The following is a 15,782-nucleotide window of genomic DNA, read 5'->3' as shown; positions in this document are numbered from 1 at the left end:
ATTAGGGCTAGGGTTAGGGATAGGATTAGGGTTAGGGATAGGATTAGGGCTAGGGCTAGGGTTAGGGATAGGATTAGGGCTAGGGTTAGGGATAGGGTTAGGGGTAGGATAAGGGTTGGTCTTAGGTTTCTGCAGTTGTAAACACACGCATGCGCAGTACCATCGAAAACATCGTCGTAGTTTCTCTCCATTGCGCATGCGTATCTTTTTCCGGCTAGCATCGGCCGAATATTTAAGCAAGCATGCGTAAAAAATTCGGGTATTAATTTTCTTTTCATCTATGTTGTATAGAACAGAGATGGAACTGTCGTACAGCCGAGCCCCGTTATGTGGGATAAAAATGGCTCTAAAACTTTTAGGGGCCCAAAAAAAGTCAACAACTTAATGTTTTTTTAATTTATAGAAAATTTTCTTGTATTGTTTTTTTTTACTTTCTTTATATTTCTTTTTTAAAAACCATGGTTTTTGCTATAAGATCCCCCTTAGTTTCACAAGTAGGCCTATATATATGTATACGAATTGCGAGAAAGGGGAGTTAGGGCTCTATTTTTAGCTCCGCCACTCTTTTAGAATGTGTAAAAATTTAATATTCTACACTTCTTTTATGGCATGCAAGGATATAAAGAATCTTCCCCTTCCTTTCTCTGAGATCCACTGACCAAAAACAACACTTGGCCAAACAACTATTTTCTTGGCATTTTTTTTTTAAATTCCTACCACGACAATCCAGCGTCTCCACCGACCACCATGCAAACTTCGCGTTTCTCTAGCGCTGTCTCGTTGTATTCTATTTGCCAATCATATTGTGGGCCTCCATTCCCCCTCTCACTTCTTTCAAGTTGTATTGGTGTATCACTAAAACGACTGTATGGCTGTTTATCTCTCTTGTCATGTTTTCGAGTCAAATAGTCGAAACTAAATCAGTACAAGCTTTTAATCACGTGAATAAATACACATTTTACTTCTGTATAAAATCTTTTAATTCTTTTGCAAACCCAACAAAAAAATACAACCATTCTTCGACTATTTTTCGCGTTTAGAATTCACAAATTAAATTATACCTACCAATTTTTTTATATTTGCTACTTTTTTCATATTTTCAGTGGTAGAAAGAAAAGATCTACAAGAGATTTGATGGAATCAGCTTAAAAGTAAAAAACGTAACAAGAAATAGAAACCCAATAAAGAAATTAGAAATTAAACATAATATTTTGTAACGTTCATTGTTAATAAATTGAAAATCAACTTACTATAATCGGACTGTTTAAAAATAAGTTGATGGTAAAAAGCTGTTTTATTTTAAATAAACAATAGTAAAACTAATGTTTTATTGTTTAATATATCCTTACAAACAAATAATATTTAAGTAGATTAATACTTATCAACGATAAATAGACGACCTTGTAAAGTGTTTGTTAATAAATTATCTTTTCGCCGTCCTCGTGAGTCAATGGTCACGCGCTGGTTTTATATCTGGGGTCGCCAAACTACCGTAGTACGGCCCGCGTTCCGGATGTGGCCCGTGAGGTCCTATCATCCGGCCCGCGGAGACTTTTTTGTACACGGAAAAAAACGTTTGTTGGTGATGGCTGAGGAACTTTGCTCAGAAAAATCACGACATGCCTAGAAACAAATTGGCCCCCGAACTGAAATTTGATAATTAATGCGGCCCTCGGACTAAAAAGTTTCGAGACCCCTGTTTTTCCCACGTTTTCTTTAACTTGCTTTCGTCTCTGTTTTTCCAATCAAATCTTGCGATCGAAATTTCTGGCACTTCCCGGTTAGCTAGCGCGCTGAAATTTTCAGGGAAGCTTTTTTTTTTGATGACAATAGAATATTCAATTGTTATTATTACTAAATTGATCCATGGAAACATTTTATTGAGCATTTTAGACCGCTATATAATTGTAGTAAAAACGTGGGGAAAAAGGGACATCACCCAGCAACTGTAATTTGATAAAAACAAGGTTCGGTACTCTCCCTCTTTTTGCTTACTGAGTAGTGTTCAAACAACCGTAACAACTGGTGGCCAGTATGGGGGAGACGATATGGTCGAGTGGTTGGGCACACGATTGCTATCCCACTCGACACGGGTTCAAATCTATGTCTTCTAGTCAGTAACGTATTCACACAACGTGTTTTTACGAGTTGTCTTTTTACGAGTTGCCTTCGTTTACCCAAAAAAAAGTGAAAAGATAAAATCGATAGCAAGATTTTAATGCAAACAGACAAAGACTAAAAAATAGAAAATAATAATCATTAAAATAGTTTTAAAAAACCCACGTTTTCTGATTGAACTAAAAAGTAGCAAATAAATGCTATACATAACAATAATGCAAGCGATCACTCTACTATAAGCGATCAAAAACGTGGGGCGCCGTGATTTTCTTACAGTTTCTAATACTGTTGACTCTCTACAAGCTCCCTAATAAAAGTCAATAGTATTATCTAATCAATAGTAATATAACTTTTACTTCGGCGCCCCACGTTTTTCATCGCTTATAGTAGAGTGATCGCTTGCATTATTGTTATGTATAGCATTTATTTTCTACTTTTTAGTTCAATCAGAAAACGTGGGTTTTTTAAAAACTTTTTAAATGATTATTATTATACTATCCAAACACTAAAAGACAAAAATAAATGTTACTAAAGATAATGTCTACCTTGGTACCGAACTCGTGACTTGCGTGTTACCATCCTGTTGTTCAGTGTTCAGACTTTTTCTCCGGGGGGGCCTCTTGAAATTTTCGGGGGGGGGGGGGGGGGCGGTAGACTTTTTTCAAGGGGGGGGGGGGCGGACACTGTTAAAAGTATATATTTTCTATATAAAATTATATAAATTTCATTTCGTCCGGGGGGCGGTAAAAAAAATTTCGGGGGGGGGGGGGCTTCGCTTCCCCCCCCCCCCCCCCCCCCCCGAAGAGATGCCTGGAAGAAACTCTGCTGTTGTTGGACCACGATTTGAAAATAAGCTACCTAGAGATCTGCCTTCGCTACAGCACAAAGCTTTCAATTATCATCCTGCAAGTGCTCATTTTGTTGTTAAAAACGATTTGTAATATTAACAAAAAAGTCTGTCTGTGTGACGTAATAAGCTGTCAAAATAAATGAATAAATATGATTTTTGTTTTATTTATAGAAAGATTGCGCTACGGCAACAACTATAATCAAACACCGGTTAAATGAAAAATGTAAATGAAAAAGTTGTACTTAAACTAAAAGTTGAAGTCTTCGCTTGATACGCCTAGCTATAATATATATATATATATATATATATATATATATATATATATATATATATATATATATATATATATATATATATATATATAGTGCATTCGATCGTTCTAAATAGAATCCTACAATATTGACACGGTGCTACACGACATTTGATGGAGCGTCCGAGGCTTTTGTAAACAAGTTAATAAAAAGTCTAGTGACATTTTAATCGCAATTTCCTTATGTTATCCATAACAATTTTTAATTTTTTGTGACCGAATGAAAGGATAAAAAAAAGACAACTATATTAACCTATATCAACGGAAATAGTTTTATTTTAACGAGTAGGCCTACACGATGCTCAGTTTAAAAAAGTAGTAAATATCATCCTAGGCCAATCGATGCTCAGTTTAAATGTTCTTAATTAATTTTTTGTGACCGAACGAAAGGATATTTTTGAAAACTTTCTTCGGCAATATTGTTGTAAATTATGTCAGGAATCGATTGGTAAATATTTCAAGTCGCTAAGTGGTCTGGTTGCCGAGATATGGACCAAAAACTGCATTTGTTCGAGGTTTTTTGGCTTTTCCGGGAAATCCAGAAAGGAATTCCGGGAATTTTTTTGGCCCACAATCATCCTCGGAACTTGCTTAACATATTTGCTTTTGGAACTAGTCCTCGATATTGCTTCATCGAGGAGGAGATACGACTTAAAGCTGGGGACACACATCCATCCAGAAATGACGAGTTAATAATCGCAATTGTCCAGTATGGAAATTGCGCCAAAAAACCAAGTTGTAAGGGCTTTTATTTAGCATCATATACTATACTATCCCCAGCCGCCTTTACTTTCCCTAACGTGAGTTAGGTACCCATCAGAGTTGGGTGGACTCAGAGACGGTCTACTGACTTGAACCCGGATTCGAACTCGAGACTTACAATCTACAATAGAAAGACGATTTGAAAATTCCGACCATCTGCATTCTACTTATGACTACAACTACCTATGTATGGAAGAAGTGTCTACCTACACGAACGACATGCATACTAATTTGATGAAATGGCGATAATTCATGTACCATTTTTAATTAAAATAATAAAATTAATCATTTAGATCAGGGGTCTCCAAACTACGACCCGCGGGCCGGATGCGGCCCGCGAGGTCCTCTCATCCGGCCCGCGGAGATCCTTTTGTCCACGAAAAAAAAACGTTTGTTGGTGATGGCTCAGGAACTTTGCCCAGAAAAATCAAAGACATGTCTGGAAGAAACTGGCCCCCGAACTGAAAATTGATAGTTAATGAGGCCCTCGGACTGAAAAGTTTGGAGACCCCTGATTTAGATTATTAGATAAGCAAGGATTATCATTCTAAAATAAATTAAAACATAAAGTGTAATTTGATAAAACCTATTGTTATTGTAACAATCATTACGGTGTTTATTAAACTTTTTATAACGCAGAAAGCATTCAGAGTGAATATGACTTAATCCTTATTACATTCCATAGATCTTCTGAGTTATTGTTTCTCATTTTGTAAACTTAATTAAATGTCAGTAAAATAATCTACAATCCCCTTGCAGTATCTAATTAAATATATGTTATTATGGAAGCTGCGTAGCTGCTAAATTAAACAAAACGTATGTGTGTGCACACGACCCGTGCAACTATGAATAAGAAATGGGTTGTGCATAAATTGAATATATAGACGTGGCGAATTTACGGCAAAGAGGCTCGGTAGTAGGGCGTGGCTAGGATTTGGCTTACGTGTCAGCTTAAAGTTACTTACCTAAAGGAAGAGCAGGAACGGACACATTGCGTGGCGATAGATGATTGTATAAGAAAGAACTCGTTACATTTCCGAACGAAACGTTCGCAAAGTCTTGCATTGATTTAAAGGGAGGAAATACACGGTAAGTGATTGCTTTCATTATATTCAAAATCCTTTCTGAAAATCATTGAATTTAACAAAATAAAAATAAACAATATAAAAGGAGTTGTAATAAAATATGTCCAACGTCGTGAAAATGTAAAACAATATATTAAATATATACCACGCCATGACTGCTGAAAAGGCATTATTTTATATAAAAAATATTTTGTTTGTACTTTAAAATTTAAATGTATTAGGGAGTCGTCCATAAATGACGTCACGCTTTTTATGACGATTTTTACCTCACCCCTTCCCTCCGTCACACGTCATCACAAAAAGCCACACACAGTAGCGTACGCAGGGGGGGGGAGCAGGGGGAGCTGCCGCTCCCCCTCTGGCCATTTTCAGCAAAGTGGCGCCTTTTTGGAAACTTTTTAAACTCAAAGTTTTAAACAATGATATTTGTTAAAAAAATATTTTTGGTCGGCACATCTATGTAAATCACAAGATTTCTTTTCATGCAGCAATTAACATTATTGTACTAGTCTAGTAGTGTCTCTGTTTACAACATGTATTAACAGCTGCATCAGTTTGCCATTCTAAAAATAACCATTACGATGCATTGCAATGTTTAAAAAACCTCTGCGGTAGTACCACTTGGCAAGAGGGGTGTTAAGTTTAAGGCAACTGTATAATGTATTTGCGTACGAATAATTGAATTAGAAAATGTTATACATAAAACTTCACACATAATTACTTTATATATACAGTTTGAATCGTGTGATTTATTTAAAATAAATTACAATACAGAAGCAAAGACAACTGATGTGGCACCTCTATTTAAATTTACTTATGAGCAAACTGCGTAGTGGTGGGGAAATTTTGACAAGGTCAACAACGTCATCAAGTTAAGTAGTAGTATTCTTACAGTTTGGGCGATAGTGATTACGATTACAAATTATATGAAACAGTTACAACCCCCCTCCCCCATGGACCCCTCTGTAAAAAAAAATATTGTCATAATACCACTGCTACTTATTTAAATCTATTTCTGTAATATATATTTGTGTAATATATATTTGTGTAACATATATGTATGTTTAGAACAGTCATCTAAACACTGACGCTATGTTCACTCTGAGTAGGTTATCTCCCCCCCCCCCACACACACACACACCTCACCACCTCAATTGTGTAGAGCGACATTAATGTCACACCTAGGTATACACTGGGTTGGATAATTGACCTAAAGTGAAGGGACAGTGGTGAATGAAGTTGAACCCCCCCCCCCCCAACCCACCCCGAACTGATCTGTTAAGTACATGTAGAAAAACGCGTAATCATGTACCAAAGTACCATGCTGTCAGAAAATTAGCTTTTTAAACGTAAAACTCTGTAAATATTGTTTTTGCAATTTCCAGTAAAAAGGTGTGTGATGAATACAGTGATCTAATCCATACATATCACTATGTTAAAAAATGATCTTTAAAGAACAATAAAAAGCAGTAGTTAATGATCTGAACTAAAAGGTCGATATTTAGTTAATCGTATGCTGTTATTCCGAATGTTTTTCTATTATATCGAAAAGCGTAGTTTTATACCAACTCTGATTTTAAAAACTTTCACTGATACTTTAGCATTTATGATGACAATATATTAAATTCTGATTATAGACAAAAACATTTTGTAAACACGAATAGTGTAAAACAATTTCAATATATTCTAAAGTAATTATTTATTTGTTTTGACATTTATAATTAAATGTGTAGATATATACTATATTTATATTAAGAGAGTGATTATTTCTCCTATTTTACTTGTCTTAAATAATTTCCCAGGAATTATTATGTAAGAATTTGTTTTTACAAGAATTACAAAACAGATTGTGTTACGTTCATGGTTGTTGGTTCTAGTGTGTGTATATTTTTTTTTTTTGTTTAGATTGATACAATTTTTGTTTTGTCGGCCTACATTGTGTGTTTTTTCTTATTTCTTCAGAGTGCTACTTTCAATCTATGTTACATTATAGCGAAGTAATGACATACAGCTAGTAATTATATATATATATATATATATATATATATATATATATATATATATATATATATATATATATATATATATATAAAATACACGTATAAAGAACGTGTTAAAAATTCGGCGCCTTTTTTTGCTCTTTTCGCTCCCCCTACAACGAAAACCTGGATACGCCTCTGGCCACACACCCCTAAAATGACGTCACACCTCAGCCTACAACCCCCCCCCCTCAATATTTTATTTAAATTTTGATCAATTCCTAAAACGCAAAATAACGGCTATATCTCGTTTTCTAACATTGCTTTTTTATAATGCAAGTGACGTCACACCACCTGAACCTCCCTCCCCCTTCCCCCTCATCAAACACGGCCACAAAACTACGGACCCTCCCCTCCCCCCTACGAGTGTGACGTCCTTTATGGACGACCCTTTATAAGTATATATATATATATATATATATATATATATATATATATATATATATATATATATATATGTGTGTGTGTTTGTGTGTGTGTGTGTGTGTGTGTGTGTATGTATAATGCAATGTATTTGTGTGTCTTTGTTTGTCTTTTACGCATTACTACACCTTTCATCACATCGCCATGAAATTTTTGGGTAGATTTTACACCGTTCATCCGAGTGCCATGAAACTTTGCGAAGATGATAAGAATACACCCGATAAGGATTTTGCGATTAAATAATTCGTTTTGAACAGTTTGATAGACTATGGATAAGATGGGGTATTATAGTCGTTCACTTAATTGAATCAGGCGCGTCGGCCGGCGCCCCGACATGGTGCGATTTGGCGCCCTGAGCCATCTTGTTAGCACTATCACGCCTACGTTTGTTTTAATGAGCACCCTACAACATTGACACGGTGGCACACGACATTTGATGATTAAACCGAGCCTGTGACCGTATACGGCGCCCCTGCAATACAGTAACGGGGGGCTCCCGACAGCGCCCGACACTTGGGCGGCCGCCGGATTGTTTTCTAACTCACTATCACGGAAAGTAGATATCATACACGTGAGGCTTTCATACAGCAGGGCGGTAGTGTGGGCAAACCCGTGCCCGACAAGAAATATAGTGCAGTCATTTTTTTACATTTAAATAGTTCAGTTAGAAAACAAGGTCACACGTCTAAGAATATATGATTGGTACCGCAGAATGATGAAATTCCATCGAACTTTCTTCTGAGACCCATGAAACGCGCGGGAACGGGCACGCTCATTTTGATTATGAAAACTAAATACAACATTTAATAAAAGTACATACCTTCAGTTTTATTGTATTGGTGTAAGGTTGTGGTTGTATAGGGGTTAATGTCGTGGGATTAACGTCAATGGAGGTTTTGTCAATAATTAATAAAGTAATATTAAATTCCCGAGTTACCACAGCGGGTGTTATCCAATCAAGTGACACGACTGAACAATAATAATACCAGTAAGTAAGTAAATACTCTTCTTTAGACCTGGCGACCCAATGGGCAGATGAAGTAGTGTTCATATTTTTCTTGAACCAGGCATAGGAAGAGATATTGTGGACAGCACTATGACCAGCTGTCTTTACTTTCCTTAACGTGAGTTAGGAACCCATCAGTGTTGGGTGAACTCAGTTACGTTCTAAAGACTTGAACCCAGATTCGAACTCGAAACCTTGATTTAGCAGTTGAGCTCTCTACCGCATGACCACGCCGTCCCATAAAGAATATTAATAGTATAATGCAATTTTCGTTCGACCCCCCCCCCCCCACCCCCCCCCCCCCCCCCCCACCATCTTTTGTTAAATGTGATGGTTTAATCTTAAGAAAACCATGAACTGATGATTTGTATTTTGTCCACAGAAAATTCATCATGAACCAGTCACATTTCTGGCTCTTTGTTGCCACCTCTGTTCTGTTTGTGATGTTATCACAGTCATCTTTCTTGGATAACTTGGATAAATTAAGGTGCTTGATTTACATTAAATACTCTTGATATCAACGTTTCTTTCACACACATTCTCCTGGAGTGAGGGAGGAAGCATTTGAAGTTTCAGTGGGGGTTTCAAATATTCCGGGGTTGTGAGGGGGGGGGTCGTGGTTTAATGTGTCTATTTTCAATATAAATTATACATTTTTTTTTTGTCTTGGAGGTGGAGAGGGCTTAAGTGTTCTAAAGGCGCAGTTCTATGCTCCCCCAAATCTTCCTACCACCACCCCCCCCCCCACACACACACCTTCACCACCACCAAAAAATGTCTGTAATACTGCTCAGTATTAAGCATTTCTCATTTATACACTTTTTGGACATTTAAGTAAATTTATTATTATTATTTTATTTTTTTTTGCCTGCATAACTTAACCTTAGCCTCAAGTCTAATACATCTTATTTACCAACTAGTCAATTACATTCAAACATTTGAATAGGTAGTATAGTGAAAATCTCATCCAACCATTTTTGCTTACATGGATAAGATGTTATGATTACCATAATCTGTTTTTAATTAGTGGCTAACTTTGTCGCTTAAGGCAATGTGTTATTTCGTGTATGATTTGTCTTGTAATGTGTCATAGTTTGTTTAGCATCTCACTGGGAAACTTACTTTAAACTGAATTCTGACACTGAGGCGAACTAGATTACAATCGAACTTAATAATAACAACATGTTTGTTACTCTAATGTGCTAATGCATACTTCAGGTCGAATCATCCACTGTATTTGTAATAGGCTTGAATAGCTTGTTCCAAATTATCGTTGCCAGAAAGCATATTTTTCAATCAAAATTGAATATTTTATAATATTCGAGAAATAAGTTCAAAATCACTTCCGGTTTTAATAAGGCTAGAAATATTCGAACAAATAATTACCAGTAACATAATCGTAATTTAGCTAACACTTGCATTTTTAATTTGGATTCGTTTAGTAGAGTCAGGGTGTATTGGTGATAGGGGATGTTATATTATTTAATATAGATAAACTACTAGGCTATACTCCATTGACCATTTTTGTGTATTTTATCATGGAAAATAAATGTTGTAATTTTCATTGTTTTACTCTCCCTGGCCACTCCGGTTGACTCCAAGAAGGGTTTTCAGGACTGTTATTTTAAAATATTTGAATAGATACAATAATTAATAGCGGCTTTTCAACGGTTTATATACAATACACAATCATGAAAATGGGTGTATTCTATGGTTCCCAAACAGCTTTAATTTTTAAATATAACTATAATTTTATTGCTTGCTATATTTTTTAAAATATTTTTTTAAAATTTATTATGCATACATAGAATTTCATCTATTTTCTTTCCTATGTGATGAAACTAACATTACCATTAACACAGTAGTGAAAAAAAATATTAAAATATCAAATATTAAATATATCTGAATGATGTCTTGCTTGTAATCTATTATTAAACACTTTCCCAAGCCCTATACAAAAGCGAGAAAGTATTAACATTCAAGAGTTCTTAGCCTGGATTTCATTGGGTGGGAAACGAGTCGGTCGATGTGAAGAGATTGCTTGCGGACTTGTGGGCCCGGATGCGAGGTTGGAACAATGTTTATGTTTGTGTGGTTTTTAAATATATTTTTTTTTAAAATAGCTAATTGTCAAATAAGTGGGCGAAAGTCGAGTATTAATTAATGTTTGTGTGTGCACATTTTGTTTTTATTTATATAATTGAGTCAGTTCAGAACAGTGGCCGACATAGCGTACTACTGAGTCCTGCAAAGCGTGGATGAGGCCCGAAAAGTTGTCTCAAATTTGTAGTTAATTATATATATTATTAGACATAGAAGATACAGACCTTGGTGGACAAATGACTTGGACAGATATTGACATTGAGGTGGCAGGACAAAATTTCCGAATATAGAATTACAGAGCAAGACAGGGCAGGAGCTTGCAGTTATCTATATATATATATATATATATATATATATATATATATATATATATATATATATGAAAAGCAATGTATGTTTTTGTGTCTGTCTGTCTGTCTTTTATGCATTACTACACCTCTCATCACATCGCCTTGAAACTTTGGGAAGTTGTTGAGAATACTCCTGGCGAGTTTTCTTCGAAAAAAAAAATTTCAAATACGCAGGGTGGCACCCCGGCAGGGCGCGATTTGTTTTCTCTCTATATACGGTATATAAAAAATAATAAGTCGATTTCATTTTCATACCATTCATCCAATCGATATAAAACTTTGGGGAGTTCATTTGAACACTCCAGGAAAGGGTTCAGTAAAAAAAAAAATCATTTTTAATTTCACAAGGGCGGCGCCACGGGAGGTGCGATTTTTCTCTATACACAGTATTTAAAAAATAAAAGACGATTTTGGTTTGACACCATTCGTCCGATCGCCATCAAACTTAAGGGAGTTGACGAATACTCCCGAGAAGGTTTCTGGGGTGGAAGAGGGGGTGGTGGTGGGTGGGTGGTGGTGGGAGGGGGATTTGATTTTGCATGGGCGGCCCCGCGGCAGGATGCGATTGGGCGCCCTAGTTTTTCCCGTGAGCGCTATGGCGCTATGGTCTAAACAGTGTGATAGACAATGGATAGGATGGGGCGTTACAAACGCTCACTAAATTGAAACAGGCGTGTCAGCCGACGTCCCGATATTTATGATCCAAGCGCAGGCATTGTTTACATTTAAATAACTCACTTTTAGAAAACAAGGTCATGCGTCTAAGAATATAAGATTGGTAACGAATGGATGAAACCCATCTTATATATTTCGTCGGACTTTCTTCTATTCCCGCGGCAACGCGCGGGGACGGGTACGCTAGTAGTTAAATAAGAAATTGGGTAGCTTCCATTTAGGAAAAACGGCCTATGACCAAAAAGCATTCAGTCAAGTGTTTTTCGGGTGAACGGTCGCCTCCCAATTTCAATGGGTGGTTGTTGAAACTTTCAAGATGCGTTAGTATCCAATCACATCGCAAGAATATCACATTTTTTTATTTAATTAGACATTAAATTAGTCGTTAAAATGTATTTAAAACATTACTTACTTCAAAAATAAAAAGGGAGATAACAAGTATAAATATTAGCAATAGCCCGATCAGGTTAGCCGACACACTAAATTGCTAGTCACGATTGGTTGAGGTTTTTTTGACCGAAAGTCGACAGCGGACTAGAAGGGTAAGGTAATGTTCTTTTAGAGATCACAAGCGAATGATTGTGTTTCAAGCAACAATTTTTGCCGTAGATCTAGGTGATACATAAATAGTCAGGTTATCTCCCCTTCTAAGTACGCATACGTGAAAAAAACGGTGATCAACAGCATTTAATTTTGATATACCCTTTTTTATAATTGAATTAAGTAATTTAAAATTAATTATTAATCACCAACAAAATGGCTAATATATTAAACAATAGATATTCTTGCATTGTTGCCTGAGTCGAATGTATCCTAAAAGTCGGAACGCAATCGTGTGTCAAAATTAAGTTATACATTTTTTTACAACCCACACTAAAAATACAACAGACATTGTGAAAAGCGTATAATTATCAGTAACGTACACATTTAACGCTTCACCAGAAATTATTTAAATCTTTAAAATTACGCCGTTTTTTACTTTCTCGTATATACGAAGTATAGAGAAAGTATTGTAATCGTGCAAAAAAAAAAATCGAGATTTTTACAGATCTCGACGTTTTACACCTCACTGATACGGAAAAACATAATTTTGCAATCTTGTCCGTATGTCTGTGTGTGTGTGTGTGTGTGTGTGTCTGTGTGTCCGTGTGTAAACATGATAACTTGAGTACCGTTACAGCTAGGTTGATGAAATTTCATATATAAGTATTTTATCAAAATCGTAGATCCGTATCAACTTTCGAGCGATTTCCGATAACCGGAAGTGGTACTTTTCCTACTTTGAATTTTTCAAAAGCCTATAACTTGAGTACTATTTCAGATAGATAAATGAAATTTTACATGTAAGTAAAAGATCTAATTCTCTACCTTCTGTAAAATTTTGAGTAATTTCCGTTGACTGGAAGTAGTAATTTACGCTACTTCCGATTTCTCAAAAAACTAATGTAAATTTTAAAAGTACTAGTAATATTGCGCACTATTATGCGCTTTTTTATTTGGCGTTCACTTGGTGTGCAATTAATTTGTCTACGAGATTTTATTCTATTTTTAAAACTTTAAGTATTTAAAATGGATTAAAAATCATGTCTATAGCCCGAGTTCCCATCCCCTGTTATTTTATATAAGAATATTCGAGAAAGTTTAGGGGAGATCACTCCCGGTTTATTTCATACTACTACTCTAAATTATACAGTCTGTTTGTTTTTGTTTTTTTACTTTCTCGTATATACGAAGTAGGCCTATAGAGAAAGTCTTGTAATCGTGCAAAAAAAAAAATCGAGATTTTTACAAATCTCGACGTTTTACACCTCACTGATACGGAAAAACATAATTTTGCAATCTTGTCCGTATGTCTGTGTGTCTGTCTGTCTGTCTGTCTGTCCGTGTGTAAACACGATAACTTGAGTACCGTTACAGCTAGGTTGATGAAATTTCATATATAAGTATTTTATCAAAATCGTAGATCCGTATCAACTTTTGAGCGATTTCCGATAACCGGAAGTGGTACTTTTCCTACTTTGAAATTTTCAAAAGCCTATAACTTGAGTACTATTTCAGATAGATAAACGAAATTTCACATGTAAGTAAAAGATCTAATTCTCTACCCTCTGTTAAATTTTGAGTCATTTCCGTTGAAAGGAAGTAGTAATTTACGCTACTTCCGATTTCTCAAAAAACTAATGTAAATTTTAAAAGTACTAATAATATTGCGCACTATTATGCGCTTTTTTATTTGGCGTTCACTTGGTGTGCAATTAATTTGTCTACGAGATTCTATTCTATTTTTAAAACTTTAAGTATTTAAAATGGATTGAAAATCATGTCTATAGCCCGAGTTCTCATCCCCTGTTATTTTATATAAAAATATTCGAGAAAGTTTAGGGGAGATCACTCCCGGTTTATTTCATACTACTACTCTAAATTATACAGTCTGTTGTTTTTTTTATTTATTGGCTACACTTTCATATTTTCAGTGGCAAAAAGAAAAGAGCTGCAAGAGCATTGAAGGAATCAGTGCAAGCGTAAAAACTTGAACAGGAAAATTCCTCAGAGAAGTTACACACACCGACAACTACATTCGATGAGATTTAAATAAATATTAGATACTTTTATCAGAATTAAACAATGCAATTTTTTTTTAGTTTATTGGTCATTAATTGGATAAAAAATGAATGCATTTCAGACATTGTTTACAACTAAGTATGTAGTGAAAATAAAATTTAATTTTAAAATAAATAATCTATATACTACTACTAAGGCTCAGCTTTGTTTATGCTTTAAATATGTATATATATATATATATATATATATATATATATATATATATATATATATATATATATATATATATATATATATATATATATATATATATATCGCTAGATCTGAAGATCTGTTAGATTTCTAAAATGTGATAATAATATAATCCAAAGCATTTATTTACACAAAAATATATTTAAAGAAGTTTTTAAAATTAAGAATCGTCTTCGATTATATTAATATTTAATTATAAAAGCAAATAACTTTGACTAAATTGTGTCTCGTGCCGTAGGTGATCCTCTCTATAACAAAGATGCTCGTCTAATGTGTATATATGATAGGGGCCAGTTAAAAGTTTAATGCGTTATAATCTCTTATCCTAAAAAATACGTGTAATTGTTACTTCTATTAGGGTCCAACAATACGCTCAACCGATCTTCTAATTCGGTGAGAATTTTTTAGCTCTGTCGTAGGAAAAGTATAATGTACGTCAAATTAATGTTAATTAGTCAAAACAGAGAAAAGTATAAAAACACAAAGAATAATTGAAATTATTTTTTTAAATAACTGTTGCAGGCCTTAAATATTTTATATAAATACATATTTCTTAGCAATGGAATAGATTAATCGGGACATAATTTGGCCTAATTAAAAAACAATATGTGGTTTATGTTTTTTATTTGTCCATTTATTGTTTTCCGTAATACCAGAACAAAGTGATTTTCGCTTTTTAAAATTGAATTTTTGTTTAAACAACAATATCTTTCTATAACGATTAATAAAGTACAATCTGTTTTATTCTAAATATATTTTAAAAATTAATAATTAAAAAAAAATATCATTTAGAAAAATACATTTTTTAAAATAAATTCATTACGAAAACTATCTGAAATAACAATCCCTTTATCAAAACACGTTTGCTTTGCTGGCCATCTTTGTAATATTCATTTCATCATTTTTTCTTTCTCGTATACGAAGTAGGTGTATAGAGGAAGTATTTTAATCGTGCAAAAAAAAATTGAGATTTTTTACAAATCTCGACGTTTTAGACTTCACTGGGTTGGAAAAACATAGTTTTGCAATTTTGTACGTATGACTGTGTGTGTGTGTGTATGTGTGTATGTATGTGTGTCTATGTAATTCTGTATCAACTTTTCAGCGATTTTCGGTAACCGGAAGTGGAACGTATTCTACTTTTATTTTTTTCAAAAGCCTATAACTTAAGTACAGTTTCAGATAGATAAATGAAATTTCACATATAAGTAAAAGATCTAATTGTCTACCTTTTATCGATTTTTGAG

At 34.5% G+C, this 15,782-nt stretch overlaps 1 long non-coding RNA gene across 1 annotated transcript; it reads left to right on the top strand.

Moving 5' to 3' along the window:
• Positions 1–4,999: 4,999 nt before the first annotated feature.
• On the top strand, positions 5,000–14,447 carry LOC131957177 (uncharacterized). The gene is made up of 4 exons (XR_009389029.1): positions 5,000–5,129; positions 8,976–9,080; positions 10,542–10,661; positions 14,196–14,447. It is a non-coding gene; the product is annotated as an uncharacterized LOC131957177 (long non-coding RNA).
• Positions 14,448–15,782: the final 1,335 nt, after the last annotated feature.

Source organism: Physella acuta, unplaced genomic scaffold (assembly GCF_028476545.2).
Source record: "Physella acuta isolate Inbredline_101_S28 unplaced genomic scaffold, ASM2847654v3 ptg001216l, whole genome shotgun sequence".
Classification (NCBI taxonomy): Eukaryota; Metazoa; Mollusca; class Gastropoda; family Physidae; genus Physella; species Physella acuta.
The sequence above is the reverse complement of the archived record's forward strand: the minus strand, read 5'-3'. Positions and strand labels throughout refer to the sequence as shown.